This window comes from Sapajus apella, unplaced genomic scaffold (genome assembly GCF_009761245.1).
Source record: "Sapajus apella isolate SASKATOON/1434 unplaced genomic scaffold, GSC_monkey_1.0 scaffold4, whole genome shotgun sequence".
Taxonomy (NCBI): domain Eukaryota; kingdom Metazoa; phylum Chordata; class Mammalia; order Primates; family Cebidae; genus Sapajus; species Sapajus apella.
This window is the reverse complement of record NW_022436944.1, coordinates 27,933,560-27,958,840: the sequence shown is the minus strand read 5'-3', so window position 1 is coordinate 27,958,840 and position 25,281 is coordinate 27,933,560. Positions and strand designations below refer to the sequence as shown.

Genomic DNA, 25,281 nt, shown 5'->3' with positions numbered 1-25,281 from the left:
GACACAATGATGTTTTTATTCTCATTTGATATTCTTATCAACTCTTAAGAACAAAATCACTGTAAAATAAGCTAAAATCTGAATCTAAATCACAAAATGCAAGATGCCATGGCTTAAGAATTCTTAACTTTACAACTTCTTTCCAAAGTATACTGTAAGCAATCTTTAGAAAACTCAGTATTTGGCTGGGCATGGTGGCTCACGCCTGTAATCCCACCACTTTGGGAGGAAGAGGTGGGCGGATCATATGAGGTCAGGAGTTTAAGACCAGCCAGGCCAACAGGGTGAAACCCGTCTCTACTAAAAATACAAAAATTAGCTGGCCATGGTTGCGCATGCCTATAATCCCAGCTACTCGAGAGGCTGAGGTAGGAGAATCCTCTGAACCCAGGAGGCGGAGGTTGCAGAGTCACGAGATCATGACACTGTACTCCAGCCTGGGCAACAGAGCGCAACTCCATCTCAAAAAAAAAAAAAAAAAAAGAAGAAAAAGAAAAAAGATCAGTATTTATTAAAAACAGAATTAGAATGTCCATCTTCCCATTTTTAAAGGACCTTCCCCTTACAAAAAGAATCAAAATTTCCTTAATGAGATCAGCAAAGCAACAGTTTCTACACAGATTAAGAAAGCTATGCTTATATAATTATACACATATCAGTGGTTTATTAATTAAATCTTCAGTGATTTTTCAGACTCTAAGAGAAATCGGCCAGGTGAGGTAGCTTACACCTGTAATCCCCGCACTTTGGGAGGTCATGGCGGGCAGATCACTTGAGGTCAAAAGTTTGAGACCAGCCTGGCCAACATGGCAAAACTCCGTCTCAACTAAAAACACAAAATTTGCCAGGTGTGGTGATGCACACCTGTAGTACCAGATACTCTGCAGGCTGAGGAAGGATAATTGCTTGAACCCAGGAGGCAAAAGTTGCAGTGAGCTGAGATCACATCACCACTCCAGCCTGGGTGACAGAGTGAGACTCTATCTCAAAAAAAATTAAAAAGAGATCACTGTTATATTATTCACCCACATGATAACTAAACATGCTCAGCAGAACAGGGAGTTCCAAGAGTGACATGGCTGTATGGACAACATTAGAATTAAAGAGAGGAAGGTCTGAACCTCAAAGAAATTGAGGCCTGCTTATTTAGGATTGCTCTGGAAAAACTAGACTTGAAAGGAGACCAACAGGAGGTGAACAGCTAGAATGGCCAGCAGTAAAATAAGCTTGTATTAGGAGAACAGTGAGGAAATAGAGATTTCTTGGATGGGAATCACCCTGGGAAATAAGACAACTTGCCAATGGTGATACTGTATACAGCTGGAGGTTGAAGAATACTACCCTTAAAATACAAGAAACTGGAATATCGCAGAGAATTCTAGGTGGGGAACAAGAGGCTTACTCTCCACAATAAACTTGTAGTTTTAAACTTTATATAAAGTTTTTTTAAACTTTATACTATGTGCAAGCATTCCATAGCTCCTATAGCTTTTTTTAGCTCAAATACATAAATTACATGCATACAAATAGATGTGTTAACCACTATTATAAATATGAGCCACTTATTACAGAAAGTATGTCAATTTGCCTTCACTGTTTCTGGTCACAGTCTGTATCCTGGATAATACAGAATCTGAACCAAATGTTTCAAAGTATCTAAACCTTATTCATCCAGACTGGGTACAGTGACTCATACCTATAACTCCAGCACTTTGGGGGGCCCAGGAGGGAGGACTGCTTGAGCTCAGGAGTTCAAGACCAGCTTGGGCAACATGGTGAAACCTCTTCTCTACAAAATACAGAAAAATTAGTCAGGTGTGGTGGCACGTGCCTGTAATCCCAGCTACTCAGGGGGCTGAGGCACAAGAATCACTTGAACATGAGAGGTGGAGGTTGCAGTGAGCCGAGATAGCGCCACTGCACTCCAGCATGGGCAACAGAGTGACTTTGTCTCAAAAAAATAAAATAAAATAAGGCCAGGTACAGTGACTTATACCTGGAATCCCAGCACTTTGGGAGGCCAAGGCGAGTGGATCACGAGGTCAGGAGTTTAAGACCAGCCTGGCCAACATGGTAAAACCCATCTCTACTAAAGATACAAAAAAAAAAAAAAAAATTTAGCTGGGTGTGCTGGCGTGTGCCTGTAATCCCAGCTACTTGGGAGGCTGAGGCAGGAGAATCGCTTGAACCCAGAAGGCAGAGGTTGCAGTGAGTGGAGATTGCAGTGAGCCTAGGTCATGTCACTGCACTCTAGCCTGGGCAACAGAGCAAGACTCCGTCTCATAAATAAATTTTAAAAAATAAAATAAGATGAACCTTATTTATCTATTACAGCACTGCTTCTAATGACAATAGACTAAACTTTCTTAAAGTTTGTCAATAGAGGACTGGGTAGATGCACTATGGCACATCCACATAATAGAACATTGTGCAGCTATAAAAAGAAAGAAAGGTCCAGGCATGTGGGCACAGTGGCTCACACCTGAAATCCTAGCATTCTGGAAGGCCAAAGTGGGAAGATCACTCGAGTCCAGGAGTTCAAGACCAACCTGGACAGCATGGCATGACCTTGCCTCCACCAAAAATTTAAAAAATTAGTCAGGCATGGTGGTGGCACCTATAGTCCCAGTTACATGGGAGGCTGAGGTGGAAGGATTGCCTTTGAGCCCAGGAGGTTGAGGCTGCAGTGAGCTATGATCATGTCACTGCACTCCAGCCTGGGGAAGAGAGCAAGACTCTGTCTCAAAAAAAAGTCTGGCTTCCAAGATGCCTTCTCTTACTAGTCTAGCTCACACTGACCTTGATCTTCTCATCAATTTGAGGGGTTTTTTCTTTAACACAATTAAGCACTACACCACATGTTGCCTTTAGTGATGATTATTTTTATTATATATCTCATGTTCCCTCAATCAGATTGAGGGCTAGCAAAAGATAGATTTATTTTCTCCCTATGACATATGGTATTTGAATTCCAAAATTAACAGAGCTTCTTATCCACTGCTCAAGAAGTTCCAAAATTTCATCATTTCTTTTCCTAACTCTAAAACATATGACAGAACCCCATGTCTCATTCAATAAAGGGGGGAAAATATATTACTTATTGACAGCAGTCAAAATCTCAGTTAAAAGAAGTTCAAAAAACACCCTGTGATGTAATATGTAAACCTATAAAACATTTAGAAGGCCGGGTGCAGTGGCTTACACCTATATAACTTCGGCACTTTGCGGGGTCAAGGCAGGAAGACCATTTGAGCCCAGGAGTTCAAGACCAGCCTGGGCAACAAGGTGAGACCCCATCTCTACAGAGAAAAATACAAAAAGCCAGGTATGGTAATGCACACCTGTAGTCCCAACTACTTGGGAGGCTGAGGTGGGAGGGTCACCTGAGCCTGGGAAGCGGAGGTTACAGTAAGCCAAGATCATGCCACTGTACTCCAGCCTGGGGAAAAAGCAAGACTCTGTCTCCAAAAAAGAAAATGTAGGAGAAAATCTAGGCGTGCACGTGTGTTCTCTCTCTCACTCTTTCTCCCTCTCTCTCTCTCTATACACACACACACACACACACACACAGACACACACACACTATATATAATACAGTTTCATGTAAGTTTTATATGTGAATATATTATGCTACGTTATATATACTAACACATTTTATATGTTAAATATTTATTTATTTATTTATTTCTGCTGTTTAAAGGGAAAATCTAGTTGACCTTGAGTTTGGGTATGAGCTTTTAAACAACACCAAAAAGCACAATCTATGAAAAAAAAAAAACGGGTAAGCTGGTCTTTATTAAAACTTACCACTTCCATGAAAGATATCATTAAGAAAATTAAAAGCCAGATTTTCCACTATTGGAGTAGGAATTTACAGTTAAGCAACAAGAGGAAGCAAGAATGGACTGAAATTAGAAACATCAGTATAAACTCATGTTTAGCTTAACATAGATGTAATTAAATATGGAAAAATGTATAGACATTACAGAAAGATGTAGAGAAAAAAGTTAAAAAAAAGAAAACTTACAGGCATATGTATAAAGTATTTACCTATTTGTCCTTGCTCTATCAGCTGAGAGAGCTTAGAAGCAGATAACCCAGTAGTAAAGAGTGCACATAATGCTCAGCTCTTGGTTTCTAACATTGTTCTCCAATAAACGGGACCAGTTCCCTTGGAGAAATGACTGATCCTAGGATAAGGCAAGAAATATACAAAGTAAGCCCTGAATATCTTGTAGTACCATAAAATAAAAAAGTGCCCAAACACACACACACACACACACACACACACACAATGATAGGAGATCATCAAAGGGACACAGGGCAAACTGATAGAGCTCCCAATGGCCAAAGCTAAAATATTTTGAGCAACAAAGTAATGAATTATTGGATTATAAACCAAAGTACAAAATAAATATCTACAAGTCTACACTGATGTAAGTAAATGATTAAACAAATAAATGGAAGGGGAGAATAAATCTCCCACACAGAATTGCTAATAATTTGCATAGATACAACCCCATCAAGGAAATGAACTATAATGCCCCACTCCTTAAGTGTTAGCTGCACATAGTGCCTTCCTTCCAAAAAGTATAATATGAAAAGGAGAGGGAAAGAGTAACTTTATAGCAGGGAAACCTAACAAACTATCTCAGCCAGCCGATCAAGGCCTACATCAACAATGATAATTCATTTTTTAGCATATACTTTTGGTTTCATGTCAGAAAAATGGAACTTTACCTCTGTGACCTTTCTCTCAAAAACCCATAACTCCAGTATAATCATTAAAAAAAAAAAAAATCAGAAAAATTCAATTGATAGACATTATGCAAAATAACAGACCAGTATCCCTCAGAACTGTCACGGTCATCAAAAATAAGAAATGTCGGCCAGGTACAGTGGCTCACGCCTATAATCCCAGCACTTTGAGAGGCCGAGGCAGGCAGATCACGAGGTCATGAGATCGAGATCATCCTGGCAAACATGGTGAAACCGGGCGTGGTGGCATGTGCCTGTAGTCCCAGCTACTCAGGAGGCTGAGACAGGAGAATCACTTGAACCTGGGAGGCAGAGGTTGCAGTGAGCCAACATCATGCCACTGCACTCCAGCCTGGCAACAGAGCAACGCTCTAATGCAAAAAAAAAAAAAAAAAAAAAGAAAAAGAAAGAAAGAAAGAAAGAAAAGAAATGTTGCCAGGCACAGTGGCTCACACCTGTGATCCCAGCACTTTGGGAGGCTGAGGAGGGCAGATCACAAGGTTAGGAGTTTGAAATCAGCCTGGTCAACAAGGCGAAACTTCGTCTCTACTAAAAATACAAAAATTAGGCTGGGTGTGGTGGCTCACACCTGTAATCCCAGTATTTTGGGAGGCTGAGGTGAGTGGATCACGAGGTCAGGAGTTCAAGACCAGCCTGACCAACATGGTGAAACCCCATCTCTACTAAAAACTACAAAAATTACCTGGGTGTGCTGGCATGTGCCCATAATCCCAGCTACTCAGGAGGCTGAGGCAGGAGAATCGCTTGAAGTTGGGAAGTGGAGGTTGCAGTGAGCCAAGAATGCACCACTGCACTACTCCAGCCTAAGTGACAGAGTGAGAATCTGTCAAAAAAACAAAAAACAAGCAATGTCTAAGAAACTGTCATGGCACCAATAAGAAAACATGACAACTAAAAAATATTATTGTGAGAAAAAATATATAATTGGTCAAGTCAAGATGGGGCTGAGTATCATGGTACATGCCTGCAGTCCCAACTACTCAGGAGGCTGAGGTGGGAGGGTAACTTGAGCCTAGGAGTTCAAGTCCAGCCTGGGTAACATAGCAAGACCCTGTCTCTATTGAAAATAGTAGTCAAGATGGAAACTCATATTTAGTGATTTAGTTTGACCAGAGAATATAATTACAGAGGTCCTGACTTCATGACTCCCTGTTATTCACAGCCTCCAGCCTACACACAGCCATGCAGCCATCTCCATCCTGGAATTCTCTAGCTCAAAACCCAATATGCTCCTAAATGTCTCAAATCTAACTCCTCTGCCTGGCAGTCAGGCAGAAAAAGGAACAGTGTCATCAAGTTCTCGCTCCAGCTCATTTATTCACTTTGTAACCTTGGGAAAGTTCCCCTAACTTCCTTTTTCTTATTTGTAAAATAAGATGTTTTAACTATATGCTCTTTAATGTCCATTTTAGCTATAAATTCCAGTTGGTCAAGCAACTGTATAGCTCACAGTGGCTCAGCTTTTCTACCAGTCAAACAACCCTCCAAGCTCCTTCCCACAGCCTACAAGGTGCTATATGGACTCTACCTCCCTTTTTGGCTCATCTTACTCCCTTATCCTACACATCTCTCTATCTCACTCTCTCTTCTCAGGCTAGAATAGCCTCCTGTTAGTTCCTCCAAAATGCCAGGCTCCCTCCTGCTAAAGAGCCTTCCCATACACTGCACCCCTACATCCCAGCAGCCTTTCACCTTCAGCCATGTTGGACCCAATGCTTCCTTTTTAAAAATAATAAATATTTCATAACATCCTCTTTACCATTTGAAACAAAATGCATACATAATACAAACTAAACATAATTTTAGTAACATAAATGTATATGTTATATAGTCTTAACTGTAACATAAAGAAGAAATAAAAGAAATATTACTTAGTACAAAATTATATATACACTAATGGTAAATGCTCTTGTATGACTACATTAGAAGTCATAAGAAGGTAGTCGAAGCTTGAACCTAAACTTAAAAATACTGAATATGACAGTTAGAAAGACAGACTGAGGGCCGGGCGCGGTGGCTCAAGCCTGTAGTCCCAGCACTTTGGGAGGCCGAGGCGGGTGGATCACGAGGTCAAGAGATCGAGACCATCCTGGTCAACATGGTGAAACCCCGTCTCTACTAAAAATACAAAAAATTAGCTGGGCATGGTGGCGCGTGCCTGTAGTCCCAGCTACTCAGGAGGCTGAGGCAGGAGAATTGCCTGAACCCAGGAGGCGGAGGTTGCGGTGAGCCGAGATCGCGCCATTGCACTCCAGCCTGGGTAACAAGAGCGAAACTCCGTCTCAAAAAAAAAAAAAAAAGAAAGACAGACTGAGGCCAGGCACGATGGCTCACGCCTGTAGTCCTAGCACTTTGGGAGGACGAAGTGGGTGGATCACCTGAGGTCAGGAGTTCGAGACCAGCCTGACCAACATGAAGAAACCCCAACTCTACTAAAAATACAGAATTAGCCGGGTGTAGTGGCACATGCCTGTAATCCCACCTACTTGGGAGGCTGAGGCAGGAGAATCGCTTGAACCCAGGAGGCAGAGGTTGCAGTGAGCCAAGATTGCACCATTGCACTCCAGCCTGGGTGAAAGAGAGAGAGTCTAATCAAAAAAAAAAAAAAAAAAAAAAAGGCAGATTGATGGGCACATATTATCTTGGTGATTAAATATCACTACTAACATATGCCAATGGTAATTATGAATTTTAAAAAGATAACTCTTGGTAAAGCTCTGAACAAACCAAAACATAATATCCTCCAAAGAAGGTGCATTCTGGGAAAACTGAGTACTAAAGCCATACTATTTTTTGCCGGGTACAGTGGCTCACACCTGTAATCCTAGCACTTTGGGAGGCTGACATAGGTGGATCACAAGGTCAGGAGTTCAAGACCTGCCTGGCCAAGACGGTGAAACCCCCTCTCTACTAAAAATACAAAAATTGGCCAGGCGTGGTGGCATGCGCCTGTAGTCCCCGCTGCTTGGGAGGCTGAGGCAGAGAACTGCTTGAACCCAGGAGGCGGAGGCTGCATCGAGTGGAGGTTGCATCGAGCAGAGGTCATACCACTGCACTCCAGCCTGGGCAACAGAGCAAGACTCCATCTCAAAAAAAAAAAAAAAAAAAGGAAAAAAATTAAAACCATGACACTTCTGTTTATGTGTAAAATGAAGTTAGCACTTAGGCCAATGGTTTCAACCTGGGCTATACATTAGAGTAAGGAGGAATTTTTTTTTTTTCTGAGACAGAGTCTCACTCTGTCGCTAGGCTGGAGTGCAGTGGTGTAATATCGGCTCACTGCAACCTCTGCCGCCTGGGTTCAAGCAATTCCCCTGCCTCAGTCTCCTGAATGGCTGGGATTACAGGTGCCTGCCACTGTGCCCAACTAATTTTCGTAGTTTTTAGTAGAGATGGGGTTTCACCATCTTGGCCAGGCTGATCTTGAACTCCTGACCTCGTGATCCACCCGCCTGGGCCTCCCAAAGTGCTGGAATTACAGGAGTGAGCCACCAAGCCTTGCCAAGAAGAAAATTTTTAAATAATACTGATGCCAGGGTATCAACTCAAAGATTTTTATGTAATTCATATGAGGTACAGCCTCATCATCTTTAGAAAACTTCCCAAGTAGGCCAGGCATGGTGGCTTACACTTGTAATCTTGACACTTTGGGAGGCCAAAGTGGGCAGATCACCTGAGACCAGGAGTTTGAGACTAGTATGGGCAACATGGCAAAACCTCATTTTCACTAAAAATACAAAAATTAGCCGGGCATGATCACAAGTGTCTGTAGTCCCTAACTACTTGGGTGGCTGAGGCAGGAGAATCACTTGAACCCAAGGCAGAGGCTGCAGTAAGCTGAGATTGTGCCACTGCACTCCAGCCTGAGCAATAGAGCGAGACTCTGACTCAATAAATAAATAAATAAAACCTTCTCAAGTGATTTTAATGTGCAGCCAGAGTTGAGATCCACTGTTACAGACTAAAACAAATAGGTTTTCACCTACGTGAAGTGAAAATTGATGATCTTACAGTACACAAAACAAATCTTTGCTTTACAAGACTGTTGTGCACTTTATATTACTAAGGCTAACATGACTGGCCTTTTCACACTAAATACTAATACATCCCCCAATAATTGTACAAGCTATAATCGTCCCCTGCATCATTTCTGAAACAGTCCCTAAACATCAGTCTCAACCCCAGATGAGAACCACTGACCTAAATAATTCACCCTTCCACATCTCAATTCAAACATCACCTCCACTAAAAAACCTACCCTAAACCTCCAGACCACATCAGGATTTCCTGTTACAATATTATTACATTACTCATTAACAGGAATAAATGTAATAATAATGATAGTATTCCCCACATAATATAACCACACCTTTTTTTTTTTTTTTTTTTTTATTTTTTTTGTTGTGTTGAGACGGAGGAGTTTTGCTCTTGTTGGCTCAGGCTGGGGCTGGAGTGAAATGGTGTGATCTCAGCTCACAGCAACCTCTGCCTCCTGGGTTCAAGCAATTCTCCTGCCTCAGCCTCCCAAGTAACTGGGATTATAGGCACCTGCCACCACACCTGGCTTATTTATTTATTTTTTTTTTGAGATTAAGTTTTGCTCTTGTTGTCTAGGTCGGAGTGCAATGGCACGATCTCAGCTCATTGCAACCTCCTCCTCCTAGGTTCAAGCAATTCTCCTGCCTCAGCCTCCCCAGTAGCTGGGATTACAGGCACGTGCCACCATGCCCAGCTAATTTTTGTATTTTTAGTAGAGACGGGGTTTTACCATGTTGGCCAGGCTAGTCTTGAACTCCTGACCTCAAGTGACCCGCCCACCTCGGCCTCCCAAAGTGCTGGAATTATAGGGGTGAGCCACCAAGCCCAGCTGCTCTTAGTGGTTTTTTAAACTAAATCATTTATGTAGTAAAATGATTCCATATCAATACATAAATGCTTTCTTCATTCTATTTGTTTATTTATTTATTTATTTATTTTTTGAGATGGAGTCTTGCTCTGTTGCCCAGGCTGGAGTGCAGTGGCGCAATTTCAGTTCACTACAACCCCCCGCCTCCTGTGTTCAAGCAATTCTCCTGCCTCAGCCTCCTGAGCAGTTGGGATTACAGGTGCGCACCACCATACCTGGCCAATTTTTGTACTTGTTAGTAGAGACAGGGTTTCACCATGTTGGCCAGGTGGTCTCAAACTACTGACCTCAGATGATCCACCTGGTTTGGCCTCCCAGAGTGCTGGGATTACAGTTCTGAGCCACTGTGCCCGGCCCATTTTCTTCATTCTTTTAATGGCTACAGGGCATTCAATCATAGAATGTCCTATTTTTTTTTTTTTTTTTGAGATTTAGCTTGTGCTAAATCATTTTTCTAAACTGTAGCTCTGAGGCATTTTATTATAAAAAGTTAATACTCATATACATAAACTAATACGAACTTAAAATTCAGGATACATTTACTTCATTTTTTAGCTTGACCTTCTAGTAGATCTTTAGCTTCATTGATTTTGGTTGCTATATAAGGAGCTCCTCCTTTGTCAGGATGATTTAAAAGCATAATTCGTCGATGAGCATCTCTTATTTTCCCTTTATTGGCAGTAGGGCTTACACCTAGTATTAATGCTGCTTCCCATTTTGTCATTCTGGGTTCAAACCCACCTCTGTAACAGCCACCACTAAAGGCAGATTTTGGTAGACTTTGAAAAAGTTGCTTTACCTGAGGCTCCATATGCTTCATGGCTTGCAAAACATAACGGCCTGCAAATCCTGCAGCTGCAATGGTCAGTCCAACTGCTACCATTATACTGGCCATGGCTGCTGCAGCCGGGTTCCCTTGCTTCCACCGGGAGCCTGGCTCATCCCACTGCAGAGATCGCAGCCAACACCCGCACGCCTGGACCACAGAGCGACGCACCCGTGACCGAACACATGTACTAACCACAGAGCACGGGCACCCTACACCTGTCCCATTTTTTTTTAAGTCATTCCCCTAGTGAAAAACATTTAAGTTACTTCAAGAATTTTGCCGTTATAAACAATAATGCAACAAATAGCCTTCGCCATACATCATTTTCCACACATGTCAGTATACATATAGGATAATGCTTACGAAAGACTTAATGGTCAGGGCTGAGCAGAGTAGCTCATGACTGTAATCCCAGCACTTTGGGAGGCCAAAGCGGGTGGCTAACCTGAGGTCAGACATTAGAGACCAGCCTGACCAAAATAGTGAAACCCCATCTCTACTAAAAATATAAAAATAAGCTGGGTGTGGAGGTGTGCACCTGTAATCCCAGCTACTCAGGAAGCTGAGGAGAAATGCTTGAACCCAGGAGATGGAGGTTGCAGTGAGTGAGGATCTCGTGCCACTGCACTCTAGCCTGGGCAACAGAGCAAGACTCTGTCTCAAAAAAAATAAAAAAGAATTAATGGTCAGGAATAGTGCTGCATGCCTAGAGTCCCATCTACTGAGGAGGCTGTGATGGGAGGATCGCTTGAGCCCAGCACTTCCAGGTTATAGTGAGCTATGATCATGCCACTGCACTCCAGCCCGGATGACACAAGACCCGGTCCCTACTAAAAAACAACACCACCTCTACAGAATTAAAGAAACCACTGAGTCAAAGACAATGAATTCTTCATAAGTTATAAGTGAAATGATGTTTGATATTTGGAAAAAATCACAGACAACTATAAAGGAATATATAATACACGGCTAGCTTAGGCTTTGAAAATGATGAAGATTGCGTCCGGGTGCTGTGGCTCATGCCTGTAATCCTGGCACTTTGGGAGGCCGAGGTGGGTGGATCACCTGAGGTCAGGAGTTCAAGACCAGGTTGGCCATCACGGTGAAACCCCACTTTAAAAAAAAAAAAAAAAAGAAAGAAAATGATGAAGATAGGCAATTAAAAGGTAGAAAAGCATGAGTACTGGACCATTATGTATAAATTATGGAGATATTAGACAATACTTATAAGCAGAATGAAGATCTAAAGCCCAGAAGCTCCTCAGTTAGAAAAAATCATAATATCCTGGGTGCAGTGGCATGTGTCTGTAAAATTATTCAAGATGGTAAAACCTCATCTTTACTAAAAATACAAAATTAGCCAGGTGTGGTGGTGCGCGCCTGTAATCCCAGCTACTCAAGAGGCTGAGGCAGGAGAATCACTTGAACCCAGGAGACAGAGGTTGCAGTGAGCTGACATCACGCCACTGCACTCCAGCCTGGGTGAAAGAGCGAGACTACGTCTCAAAAATAATAATTATTATTATACATATATCTGCAGAGACACGTTTTAGTTAACAAATTACATTTTTGTTCAGTTAACATAATGGCAGCAATTTGTAATGGTTTATAAAGCTAGAAGAAAACACTGATTTTAATAGCATCTAGATACAATACCACCCATAGTCCCAGCTACTCAGAAGGCTGAGGTTGGAGGATCATTTGAGCCCAGGAGTTCTAGGCTAGCCTGGGCAACATAGCAAGTCCCCATCCCTAAAAAAATAAAATAAAAATAAACACAAGACCTATACTAAATCAAGAATAAACAATTTTAAGTGGTCATTCTTCAACTATTTAATGAAATATGATGGCTTAAAACAGTTATTGTGTAACTATGTACAAGTAACTTGCCAGATGTAGTAGCAGACTAGCTACAAAAAAAAGCATCTCCTATTTCAAATGGCAGGTCATCAAGTTATTTAATTCCTATAAAAACTATCAATAGGCCGGGCGCGGTGGCTCACGCCTGTAATCCCAGCACTTTGGGAGGCCGAGGCGGGTGGATCACGAGGTCAAGAGATCGAGACCATCCTGGTCAACATGGTGAAACCCCGTCTCTACTAAAAATAAAAAAAATCAGCTGGGCATGGTGGCGCGTGCCTGTAATCCCAGCTACTCAGGAGGCTGAGGCAGGAGAATTGCCTGAACCCAGGAGGCGGAGGTTGCGGTGAGCCGAGATCGCGCCATTGCACTCCAGCCTGGGTAACAAGAGCAAAAAACTCCATCTCAAAAAAAAAAAAAAAAACTATCAATAGACTAACTTATTAAATAAACAGTAAGAAACTTCAAATTGGATTAAATTTATAATTCTGATAATCTGAAATACTGATTACTTAAATCACAGAAGCTCAATCATTTAAGCAAGTAAAGTACAAATGTATCAAAATGGAGTTTGACCTCTTTTTGACAGTTACCTCAAGTTCCTTCCAATGACTCAGCAGGTAAGGAATTCATGGAATTCAGTCTTCAAGGTCTAGCAAGCATTGTAGTTAAACTACCCAGTTAACAGGAAATCATCTGCTGTTTGATGATCTAACTCCTCCATCTTTTCTCAACTTCACAACTGCCATTACTTGTAAATGGCAGAAGGAAATAAATATGAAATCAGTAAATATTATGAATTAGTTATTAGAAATGCAAGAAAAAATTGTGGTCAGGAATGTGGTTAAACTGTAGTTTAAAATAAAGGCTTTGGATTACCCATGGATTTATTTTAATCCATATAATCCTCCCCCTGCAGGCATGGATAATCAGGATCACATTTCCCTTGAGGGCATATCAGCATTTGCCTGGTAGTCTCCCAAATGCCTGAAGCACCAGAAGACCACAAACTACAGGACCAGGGATGCTGTCCTTCTTGGGTTTGCACTATGGAGAATTCTGAGCTGCAGACCTACCTCTAGCAATACTATAGTAAAGGAAATGACTGTTGAGATTAAAATTCTTGATTCTAGCAGTAAGCTACTCCCAGTTAATGGGTCAACCTCAGGTGATCTGCTAAATATCTGAAGAGATATTATAAGAAAATAAGGAGATATGGCCAGATGCAGAGGCTCATGCCTGTAATCCCAGCACTTGGGAGTGGAAGGCCGAGACTGGCAGATCACCTGAGGTCGGGAGTTCAAGACCAGCCTGATCAACATGGAGAAAGCCCTCTGTACTAAAAATATAAAATTAGCCTGGCATGGTGAGGCATGCCTGTAATCCCAGCTACTCGGGAGGCTGAGGTAGGAGAATCACTTGAACCCGGGAGGCAGAGGTTGAGGTGAGCCAAGATGGCACTATTGCACTCCAGCCTGGGGAACAAGAGCAAAACTCTATTTAAAAAAGAAAAAAAAGAAAGAAAAAAGAGGCCAGGCAAGGTAGCTCACACCTGTAATCCTAGCACTTTGGAAGGCTGAGGCGGGTGGATCAACAGGTCAGGAAATTGAGACCATCGTAGCCCACAGGGTGAAATCCCGTCTCAACTAAAAATACAAAAATTAGCATGGTGGTGCATGTCCGTAGTCCTAGCTACTCCGGAGGCCGAGGCAGGAGAATCAAGTGAACCTGGGAGGCGGAGGTTGCAGTGAGCTTCGATCAGGCCACTGCACTCCAGGCTGGCAACAGAGGGGGAAGGGAGGGAGGGGAGGAGGGAAGGAGGAAAGCAGGGAGATGATAGATAGACAGACAGACAGACAGATAAAGAAGACACATTCTCCAAAGAAAAGTGTCACAAAAAGAAAGACCCTAGGCTGGGTGCCAAGGCTCACACCTGTAATCCCAGCACTTTGGGAGGCCAAGGCAGGCCGATCACTTGAGCTCAGGAGTTCGAGACCAGCCTGGGCAACATGGTAAAACCCTGCCTCTACAAAATACCAAAAAAAAAAAAAAAAAAAAATTAGCTGGGCATAGGGGTGCACACCCGTACTACCAGCTACTCGAGAGGTTGGAAGGATCACTTGAGCCTGGGGAGGTCAAGGCTGTAGTGGGCCGTGACTGCACCACTGCACTCCAATCTGGGAGACAGAGCGAGACCTGGTCACCAATTTGGGTGACAGAGTGAGACCCTGTCAAAAAAAAGATTTGAGAAGGCAACTACTGAGACGGTAAAGGACTCCTTCAAGTACGCCTGGGTCTTAGATAAACTGAAAGCTGAGCATAAACATGGTATCACCATTGATATCCCCCTATGGAAATATGAGAACAGCAAGTATTACATGACTATCATTGATACTCCAGGAGACAAAGACTTTATCAATAACATGATTAGAGGGACATCTCATGCAGACTGTGCTGTTCTGATTGTTGCTGCTGGTGCTGAAGAATTTGAAGCTGGTATCTTCAAAAATGGGCAGATCTGTCAGCATGCCCTTCTGGCTTATATACTGAGTATGAAGCAACTAATTGTTGGTGTTTACAAAATGGATGCCACTGAGCCACGCTACAGCCAAGAGATAAGGGGAAATCATTAAGGAAGTCAGCACTTACATTAAGAAAATTGGCTATAAACCTGACACAATAGCATTTGTGCCCATTTCTGGTGGGAACGGTGACAACATGCTGAAGCCAAGTGCTAACATGGGATAGAAAGTCACTCGTGGCCGGGCGCGGTGGCTCACGCCTGTAATCCCAGCACTTTGGGAGGCTGAGGGGGGTGGATCACGAGGTCAAGAGATCAAGAATATCCTGGCCAACATGGTGAAACCCGGTCTCTACTAAAAACACAAAAAAATTAGCTGGGCGTGGTAGCACACACCTGTAGTCCCAGCTACTCGGGAGGCTGAGGCAGGAGAATTGTCTGAACCCGTGAGGTGGAGGCTGCAGTGAGCCGAGATCGAGCCACTGCACTCCAGCCTGGCGCCTGGTGACACAGTAAGACTCTGTCTCAAAAAAAAAAAGAAAGTCACTCGTAAAGACGGCAATGCCAGGAGAAGCATGCTGCTTGAAGCTCTAGACTGCATCCTACCACCAACTCATCCAACTGACAAACCCTTGCATCTGCCTCTCCAGGATGTCTACAAAACTGGTGGTATGAGTACTGTGCCTACGGGCCAAGCGGAAACTGGTGTTCTCATACCCAGGATGGTGGTCATCTTTGCTCCAGTCAATGTTAGAACTGAAGCAGTCTGCTGAAACGCACCATGAAGCTTTGGGTGAAGCGCTTCCCGCGGATAATGCCGGCTTCAACGTCAAGAATGTGTCTATCAAAAATGTTCATCATGGCAACATTGACAGCAAAAATGATCCACCAATGGAAGCAATGCAGCTGGCTTCAATGCTCAGGTGAGTACCCTGAGCCATCCAGGACAAATAAGTGCTGGCTATGTCACTGTACTGGATCGTCACACAGCTCACATTACTTGCAAGTTTGCTAACCTGAAGGAAAAAGATTGATCACCATTCTGGTAAGAAGCTGGAAGATGGCCCTAAATTCTTTTAGTCTGGTGATGCTGCTACAAGTGATATGGTTCCTGGCAAGCCTGTATGTGTTGAGAGCTTCTAGGACTATCCTCCTCTGGGTCACTTTGCTGCTCATGACATGAAACAGACAGTTGCTGTGGATGCCATTAAAGCAGTGGACAAGAAGGTTGCAGAAGCTGGCATGATCACCAAGTCTGCCCAGAAAGCTCAGAAGGCAAAATGAGTATTATCCCTAATACCTGCCACTCCAGTCTTAATCAGTGGTGGAAGAAAAATCTCAGAACTGTTTGTTGCAATCGGCCATTTAGGTTTAATAGTAAATGACTGGTTAATGATAATAATGCATTATAAACCTTTCAGAAGAAAAGGAGAATGTCTTATGGACCATTTGGGGTTTTTTTTCGTTTTGGTTTTGCTTTGTTTGCATGTGGCAATTTTAAATTATTAGCTTTTAAAATCTTTTTTTTTTTTTTAAAGATGAGGTTTCACCATGTTGGTCAGGCTGGTCTCGAACTCCCGACCTCAGCTGATCCGCCCGCCTTGGCCTCCAAAGTGCTTGGATTACAGGTGTCAGCCACCACGCCCAGCCTAAAATCATTACTTTTTAATGGAAACAACTTGACCAAAAATTGGTCACAGAATTTTGAGACCTATCAAAACAAAGTTCAATAAGGAAAAAAAAAAAAATGATATGGTAACTCTAAATCAAATAGTTCACATCATACATACACATATATTCTTTATTTATTTTTTATTTCACATATATTCTTACAACATATATACTCTCTCACACACATGTGCAACAGGAGGGTCCCAGATTCGAAAACTAAGTTGTCTAATTAAACTAAAAATTCCTGGCCGGGCTGGCTTATACCTGTAATCCCAGCACTTTGGGAGGCTGAGGCAGGAGGATCACCTGAGGTCAGGAGTTCGAGACCAGCCTGACCAACATGGTGAAACTCTGTCTCTATTACAAAAATTAACTGGGTGCGGTGGCAGGTGGCTATAATCCCAGCTACTCGGGTGGCTGAGGCAGGAGAATGACTGGAACCCACGAGGCAGAGGTTGCAGTGAGCCAAGACTGCACCATTGTACTCCTGCCTGGGCAACAAGAGCAAAAACTCCGTCTCAAAAATAAAAAATGCTGACCTTTGTAAAAATATTACATAGGATTGCAATACGGATTTCAAACTACCACATCCTAAAACCAATCCCCTCCAGTCAAGACTGAAATTCAATTCAAAGCCTCAAAAGAGTAAAACAAAGTGGTTTTGTTTGGTTCCTTATTTTCAAAAAGACTAATGATCCAATACACAGTGAACAAAATTCACACTCCTTTTTGTCATTAATCGCATAATGTCTAAATGCTTGGTCTTTTCAGGGATAGAACAACTTAAGGAAGATTGAGAGAATAGGAGGCTAGGTGCAGTGGCTCTTGCCTGTAATCAGAGCACTTTGGGAGGCCAAGGCAGAAGGATGGCTTGAGGCCAAGAGCTTGAGACCCCGCCTGGTCAACATAATGAGACCCTGTGTCTATTTTTTTTTTTTTGAGACGGAGTTTCACTCTTGTTACCCAGGCTGGAGTACAATGGCGCAATCTCGGCTCACCGCAACCTCCGCCTCCTGGGTTCAGGCAATTCTCCTGCCTCAGCCTCCTTAGTAGCTGGGATTACAGGCACGCGCCACCATGCCCAGCTAATTTTTTTGTATTTTTTTTAGTAGAGACGGGGTTTCACCATGTTGACCAGGATGGTCTCAATCTCTTGACCTCGTGATCCACCCGCCTCGGCCTCCCAAAGTGCTGGGATTACAGGCTTGAGCCACCGCGCCCGGCCGACCCTGTGTCTATTAAAAAAAAAATTTTTTTTTTTAGTTAGCCAGGCATGATGGTCCATGCCTACAGAACTATTAATAACTACTTAGCAGGCTGAGGCAGGAGGACCACTCGAGCCCAGCAGTTTGAGGTTGCAGTGAGCTATGATTGTGCCACTGCACTCCCGCCTGGGTGACAGAGCCAGATCCGGTCTCTTAAAAAAAAAAAACAAAAAAGGTGCCTGACAGAATAATAACACTAGGGTCTCTGGTTACTCTCTGATTTGCCCAAATCTGGAACCAAAAAAAGGAGAAGTGTGTTCAGAATATAGTTTATACATTCAATCAGAAGATTTTACAACTAATTTCATTCATATATTTACTCATTCAACATTAAATTTTCTAGGCATTCTTTTTTTTGAGACAGAGTTTCGCTCTTGTTACCCAGGCTGGAGTGCAATGGCGCGATCTCGGCTCACCGCAGCCTCCGCCTCCTGGGTTCAGGCAATTCTCCCGCCTCAGCCTCCTTAGTAGCTGGGATTACAGGCACGCGCCACCATGCCCAGCTAATTTTTTGTATTTTTTTTAGTAGAGACGGGGTTTCACCATGTTGACCAGGATGGTCTCGATCTCTTGACCTCGTGATCCACCCGCCTCGGTCTCCCAAAGTGCTGGGATTACAGGCTTGAGCCACCACGCTCGGCCATCTAGGCATTCTTCTGGTTCCTGAGAATACTCCAGGGAAGACAAGGTCCCTGCCATCATAGAGCATATAATGTGTTGGAGGAAGAAGACCATAAACAAATGAACAAGAAAATAAGCAACCTGGGAGAGGCAGAGTATGCCTAAAGCCACTGTGGAGGCTAAGGCAGGAGGATCACTTGAGACCAGCAGTTCAAGGCTGTAGTGCACTATGATCTATCTCACCTGTGAATGACTACTGAACTTCAGCTTGGTCAACATAAGGACACCCCGCCTCTAAAAAAGTTTTTTTTTTCTCCTGAAACAGAGTTTCACTCTTTTTGTCCAGGCTGGAGTGCAATGGTGTAATCCCAGCTCGTTGCAACCTCTGCCTCCTGGGTTCAAGTGATTCTCCTGCCTCAGCCTCCTGAGTAGCTGGGATTACAGGCACATGCCACCACACCTTGCTAATTTTTTTTGTATTTTTAGTAGAGATGGGGTTTCACCATGTTGGCCAGGCTGGTCTTAAACTCCTGACCTCAGGTGATCCACTCACCTTGGCCTCCCAAAGGGCTGGGATTACAGGCGTGAGTCACCTTGCCTGGCCAAATTTTTTTTTGTTTTGTTTTTTTCAGACGGAGTTTCGCTCTTGTTACCCAGGCTGGAGTGCAACGGCGCGATTTCGGCTCACCGCAACCTCCGCCTCCTGGGTTCAGGCAATTCTCCTGCCTCAGCCTCCTGAGTAGCTGGGATTACAGGCACACGCCACCATGCCCAGCTAATTTTTTGTAGTTTTAGTAGAGACGGGGTTTCACCATGTTGACCAGGATGGTCTCGATCTCTTGACCTCGTGATCCACCCGCCTCGGCCTCCCAAAGTGCTGGGATTACAGGCTTGAGCCACCGCGCCTGGCCCAAATTTTTTTTATTTTAATTTTATTGTAGTACTGAAATAGATTCAGACAGATAAAAGAAAATTTAACAAAAAATAAAAAAAGGCTGAGGTGGGTGGATTGCTTGAGCCTAAGAGGTCAAGACCCCTGGGCAAAATAGCAAGATCCCCTCTCTATTTTAAAAATAAAATTAAGCCGGGCCCGGTGGCTCACGCCTGTAATCCCAGCACTTTGGGAGGCCGAGGCAGGTGGATCACAAGGTCAATAGATCAAGACCATCCTGGTCTGGCCGGGCGCGGTGGCTCACGCCTGTAATCCCAGCACTTTGGGAGGCCGAGGCGGGTGGATCACGAGGTCAAGAGATCGAGACCATCCTGGTCAACATGGTGAAACCCCGTCTCTACTAAAAAAAATACAAAAAATTAGCTGGGCATGGTGGCGCGTGCCTGTAATCCCAGCTACTAAGGAGGCTGAGGCAGGAGAATTGCCTGAACCCAGGAGGTGGAGGTTGTGGTGAGCCGAGATCGCGCCATTGCACTCCAGCCTGGGTAACAAGAGCAAAACTCCATCTCAAAAAATAAATAAATAAAAATTAAAATTAAAATAAATAAACAGTAATTTGCTGATATGCAGATGAAGTTTGGATTTACTTCTTAGTGTAATGAGAATCCACTAGAACAGGAGAATAAGTAAAAATCATTCTGATTGCTGTGTGAAAAACAGAGTAAGAACAGAACAAGGAGACCAGTTAGGAAGGTACCAGCCAGGAAGAAGCAGGGTGGTGGTAATAAAAATAAAATGAAATAAACATATTTGGGATATATTTTGGAGATAAAATTCAGAGTTTGCTCAAGGACTGGCTGTGTGTAGTGTGAGGGAGGATGAGACAAACAGATGAATTAAACATGACCACTAGATTTTACACACAAGCAGGATGGCAGAGGGGTGCTATTATAACATGAAAACTACAAGGGTTAGCTGGGTGTGGTGGTGTGCACCTGTAATCTTAACTACTCAAGAGACTACAGGAGAGTCTGCTTGAACCCAGGAGGCGGAAGTCACAGCAAGCTGAGATCACACCACTGCACTCCAGAGTAAGACTCTGTGTGGGGGTGGTGGTGGTAGGGGAAGAAAACTGCTGGCCAGGAACAGTGGCTCACGCCTGTAATCCCAGCACTTTGGGAGGCCGAGGCAGGCAGATCACAAGGTCAGGAGTTCAAGACCAGCCTTACCAATGTGGTAAAACCCCGCATCTCTACTAAAAATACAAAAATTAGCTGGGCATGGTGGCGAGTGCCTGTAATCCTAGCCACTCAGGAGGCTGAGGCAGGAGAATCACTTGAACCATGGAGGTGGAGGTGGCAGTCAGCCAAGATCATGCCACTGTACTCCGGCCTGTGCAACACAGTAAGACTCCGTCTCAAAAAAAAAAAAAAAGGCCAGGTGTGGTGGTTCACACCTGTAAGCCCAGCACTTTGGGATGCCGAGGCAGGCGGATCACCAGGTCAAGAGATCGAGAACATCCTGGCCAAAATGGTGAAACCCCATCTCTACTAAAAATACAAAAAATTAGCTGGGCATGGTGGTGTATGCCTGTACTCCCAGCTACTTGGGAGGCTGAGGCAGGAGGATCCCTTAAATCCAGAAGGTGGAGGTTGCAGTGAGCTGAGATTGCACCACTGCACTCCAGCCTGGCAACAGAGCAAGACTCCATCTCAAAAAACAAAAAACAACAACAAGAAAAAAAAACGGCTAGGGAAGGAATAGGAACAGAAATTCAGAGCTCCATGTGAACCTGTTACACTGAAAGATGCCTTGGCCGGGAGCAGTGGCTCACATCTGTAATCCCAGCACTTTGGGAGGCCGAGGTGGGCAGATCACCTGAGGTCAGGAGTTCAAGACCAGCCTGACCAACATGGAGAAACCCTATCTCTACCAAAAATACAAAATTAGCTAGGCATGGTGGTACATACCTGTAATCCCAACTACTTGGGAGGCTAAGGCAGGAGAATCGCTTAAATGCAGGAGGTGGAGGTTGGTGAGCCAAGACTGCACCACTGTACTCCAGCCTGGGCAACAAGAGTAAAACTTCCTCTCAAAAAAAAAAGAAAGAAAGAAAGAACCCTAAAAACAGATGAAATGAAGATATTATATAGGCAGACAGAAGTCTGAAGTTCAGGACTGGAAATAAAAATCTGAGAGTCAACAGCAATTGACAACAATTTACTTATTTTTAGTTTCTCTACTAAAAACAATAAATAAATAAACCATAGGCCAACATGGGATCATTCAGAAAGAATACATACAGGTAGAGAAAGGAATAGGGACAGGCTGGAAGCCCTGGGGCATTAGAATGTTTTCAACTCAAGGAGAAGGAAAAGTCAGAGAGAGTAAAGAGGAGGAAAGCCCTAAAACTCTAGTATTATAGAAGGTTCCTTTATATAATGTGATTCTCTAGTACACCACCACAACCACCCCCTGCCCACCACACAGTCATCCAAATTCTATAAATAAAACAATGGAGGGCCCTAAAACTGGGTGACATCCCCATAGCCCCAGCTGTTTTTAACCAGCTAGAGACCTAAAACCAAGAGGTGACTTATGACTCTCAGCCTTTTCACAGTGGCTAGCAGTAGTTCTGTTAAGAGTTTTAACAGTCTAAGCTAGACAACCGGGAAAATATCAAGGAAGAACATAATTTAGACTACAGTGTTCATTTTTCACTTTTTTCCATAGAGTTTGCTGACATTCACAAAGCAAGCTGAAGCAAAAGCCTTTATGGATGAGTCTCTAAGAACACCAAGAAAGATAGGCAAGAGATGCAAAACGACAATAAATCAAAACCCAACTCGATTTTCAACTTTTTAAAAACACTCTGAAGGTGGTGGACTCGGGGTGTGAATCGGGGGTGTAAATTAAATTGTTGTTTCTTACGTCATTTTGGCTTTAAAAAATACAATTCAAGTTTCAACCTTTTAGATTTTTAATTTTGGTCGGTCGCAGTGGCTCATGCCTGTAATCCTGGCACTTCGGGAGGCCGAGTCAGGTGGATCCTTTGAGCCCAAGGGTCCAAGAGCAGCCTGGCCAACATTGCGAAACCCTGTCTCTACAAAAAGTACAAAAATTAGCCAGGCATGGTGGCGCACGCCTGTAATCCTGGCTGCTCGGGAGGCTGAAGCAGGGTGGCTTGAACCCAGGAGGCGGAGGTTGCAGTGAGACGAGATGTCGCCACTGTACTCCACCCTGGGCGACAGTGAGGCCCTGTCTCAAAATACAAACAACAAAAAATAAAAAAATTTTAAAAAGCAGCAGCAAGACTCTGTCTCAAAAAGATTTTTTCTTTTTTTTGAGACAGGGTATCGCTCTGTTGCCCAGGCTGGATTCTCCTGTCTCAGCCTCCCGAGCAGCAGGGAATACAGGCGCCCGCCACCACACCGGGCTAATTTTGGTGTTTTGGGTAGAGACAGGGTTTCGCCATGTTGCTCAAGCTGGTGTCGAACTCCTGGGCTCAAGTGATGCGTCCGCCTCGGCTTCCCAAAGTGCTGGGATTACAGGCGCGAGCCAACGCGCCCGGCCAGAAAAAAAGAGTTTACTTTCTTCCATACCTGCATTCTGAAAGTGGGTTAAGATCCTTATCTGACCACCCTTTCCTGTGCTACATTATTATGACTTAAATAGTTCTGCTTTTACCATAAAATCTTACAATGTAGCATAAAAATCCCCAAATGATTAATGAACTGCTGAAACCTCTGACTCGTCGGAGATAATTTTATTACGAATCATAGCTCTAAACATCCATTCAGTGCCTCAAAATAAGTACTCATTTAATTATCATGACTTCACCAGACAGTCACACTGCCCACAATGATGTTTACAAAAGCACTTGTCACTCCCTTTGGATGTAGCAATGCAGAAAAAGAGTCTGTTTCCATACTCTACATGTGTTTATACTCTGTAACAAGTGACAGAGTTCAAGTGTCACTTGAGATGAAACAGCAAAGCACTTCAAGTTTATGTCCCACCATCTTTCATCCTAAGCGAATCCCGAATTCGCTTGCTTTCATTTCAGCAGTAATTCCCACTCAGTACCTGAGACAGGCTTCCAATTCAGCTCCTGCAGGAAAAGAGACTCCAGGATTCTAGTAAGAGACTATAAGATTCTATTTTGGCCACTGCGAGGTAACAGGCTCAATATTAAGCAACTCCAGTATCGGTTATTGCAACACCAGAGCAGTTCGGAAATGGATGTGCCCCCAAACGCACGCCTGCAGCCAGTAATTAGCAATAGCTAACACGAGATGCTGCAGCAGGGATATCATTTACTTCGCACTTGTTCAGTTACGCCTCACCTCACAACAACCCTATGGTGTATGTATTATTATTTCCATTTAACACACCACGATATTTTGGCCCAGGGCCCTATGACTGGTCAGCAGCGGCGCTGGAATTCGAAAACATGTCCGTAACTTAGCCCAAGGTCCCCGCCCCTGGAATACTCTTCTGCGCAAAAAAGCACCTGAGGGTCGGGAAGCTCCGGACGTATCCCCACAGACGCGGGGCGCGAGGACGCCGTTTCTCCACAGAGGCGTCCCTGAGGAACGGGAACCAAAGCGTCAGCGGCCCGGGACGCCCGGCAGCGTCTCTGCCGCCCGGGGGCCGGGGGCCGCGGGCTTCACTCACCTTGGAGAGCCCCGGGCGGGCCGCAACTAAGCCAGGCGCCCCCACCGACCGGCAGGCGGGTATCCTCCAAGTTGGCAGGAAGCGCGGTGCTACCAGGCTAGCAGCAGGTAGCTTCAGGCTAGAGCGCACCGCCGGCCCGCCCGGGGGCACCGCAGCCCGCGCCGCGACCCCGCCGCCCCTCAGCCGCGCCGCATCCGGGTCCCGTGCGGCCGCACTCACCTGCCCGTCGCTCCGCCGCCGCCGCCGCCTGCTACTATTCCTAGTCCGTGGTCAGCAACCCAGTCCGCCGCAACCGCTCCGCTTCGGCGCCCCCATCCCTGCCTCTCTAGATCACCTCCCGCCTGCCCCGTGCAGCACTACACTCGCCCGCCGCCCACTGCCATGGCCCGCTCCGCCGCAGCCTCCGCACAGGCCGACGGAGCACGCGCGCGCCGCCGCCGTACCCGCGCCCGTGTGCGCGCGCGCTCGCTTTCCAGGCGGGCATCCCAGCAGCCTCCGCCCCGCCCTGCGCCGCCCTCGGGCCAATCCCGGGCCCCGCGGTGGCGGCGGCGGCTGCTGCTGGGCTGGCAGGGCGTGGGGAGAGGCCGCACTGCCTATTCCTCTCCGCTGCCAGCCCGGCTGCTACTCTGTTGCGTGGCCTTTCCTACCTCTTTACGTCTCCCTGAAGACTGCGGGGTAGGGAATCCCCGGCAAGCCGCCTTCAACAGAGACCCATCACCTGCGCCGGCCTCCATAACCTCCTCCCGAGAGACTCCTCTGTTCCTAGGTTCCTTACTGGCCTTTTCTTCCCAGCCCTTCTCCCTCAGTTCTGTTCTGCGACGTGGACTGACTCCTGAATTATTGGGCGCAACACATTTTTTTCCCCGCTATCCGTCCCTGTCTTTCACTCCCTTTGTGGGGATAAGGCGCTAGCTCGGCTTCCTCACAGCTAGCCCTTCAGTCCTACACTGTGAATGGTTGTTTCAAGGGAAAAGTCCAGCCTTTCAAACCCATGATTCTTGTTTTTTGTTCAATTTTGCAATAACAACATCTAACATTTGTCTGCAGAGCCTTAAACTTTACCCCTCTTTGCCTACCTTGTCTCCTGATACCTTTAACCTCAACCACGAATATCAGTCCTCTTTCTAGTGGGACACTTAAATTTTACTTACTGAAAACCAACATTTTAATTCATTCCAAAGTTACTATATTTTAACGTAATGCTTCCATGTTAGCCTGGACAAATAGTTGATTACTCAGGGATAAAATCTAGAAGTACAA

General features: G+C 44.6%; 1 long non-coding RNA gene and 1 pseudogene across 2 annotated transcripts in view; both read right to left on the bottom strand.

The window, feature by feature from the left end:
- The window catches only part of LOC116541150, a 37,073-nt gene extending 12,872 nt beyond the window's left edge, over positions 1–24,201 (bottom strand). Inside the window, exon 1 of the long non-coding RNA XR_004264725.1 lies at positions 24,022–24,201. This is a non-coding gene — a long non-coding RNA (uncharacterized LOC116541150). The remainder of the gene's footprint in view (positions 1–24,021) is intronic.
- LOC116541144 lies at positions 10,116–10,985 on the bottom strand (annotated as a pseudogene). The gene has a single exon (XR_004264724.1). The product of XR_004264724.1 is annotated as a mitochondrial import inner membrane translocase subunit TIM14 pseudogene (transcript).
- Positions 24,202–25,281: the final 1,080 nt, after the last annotated feature.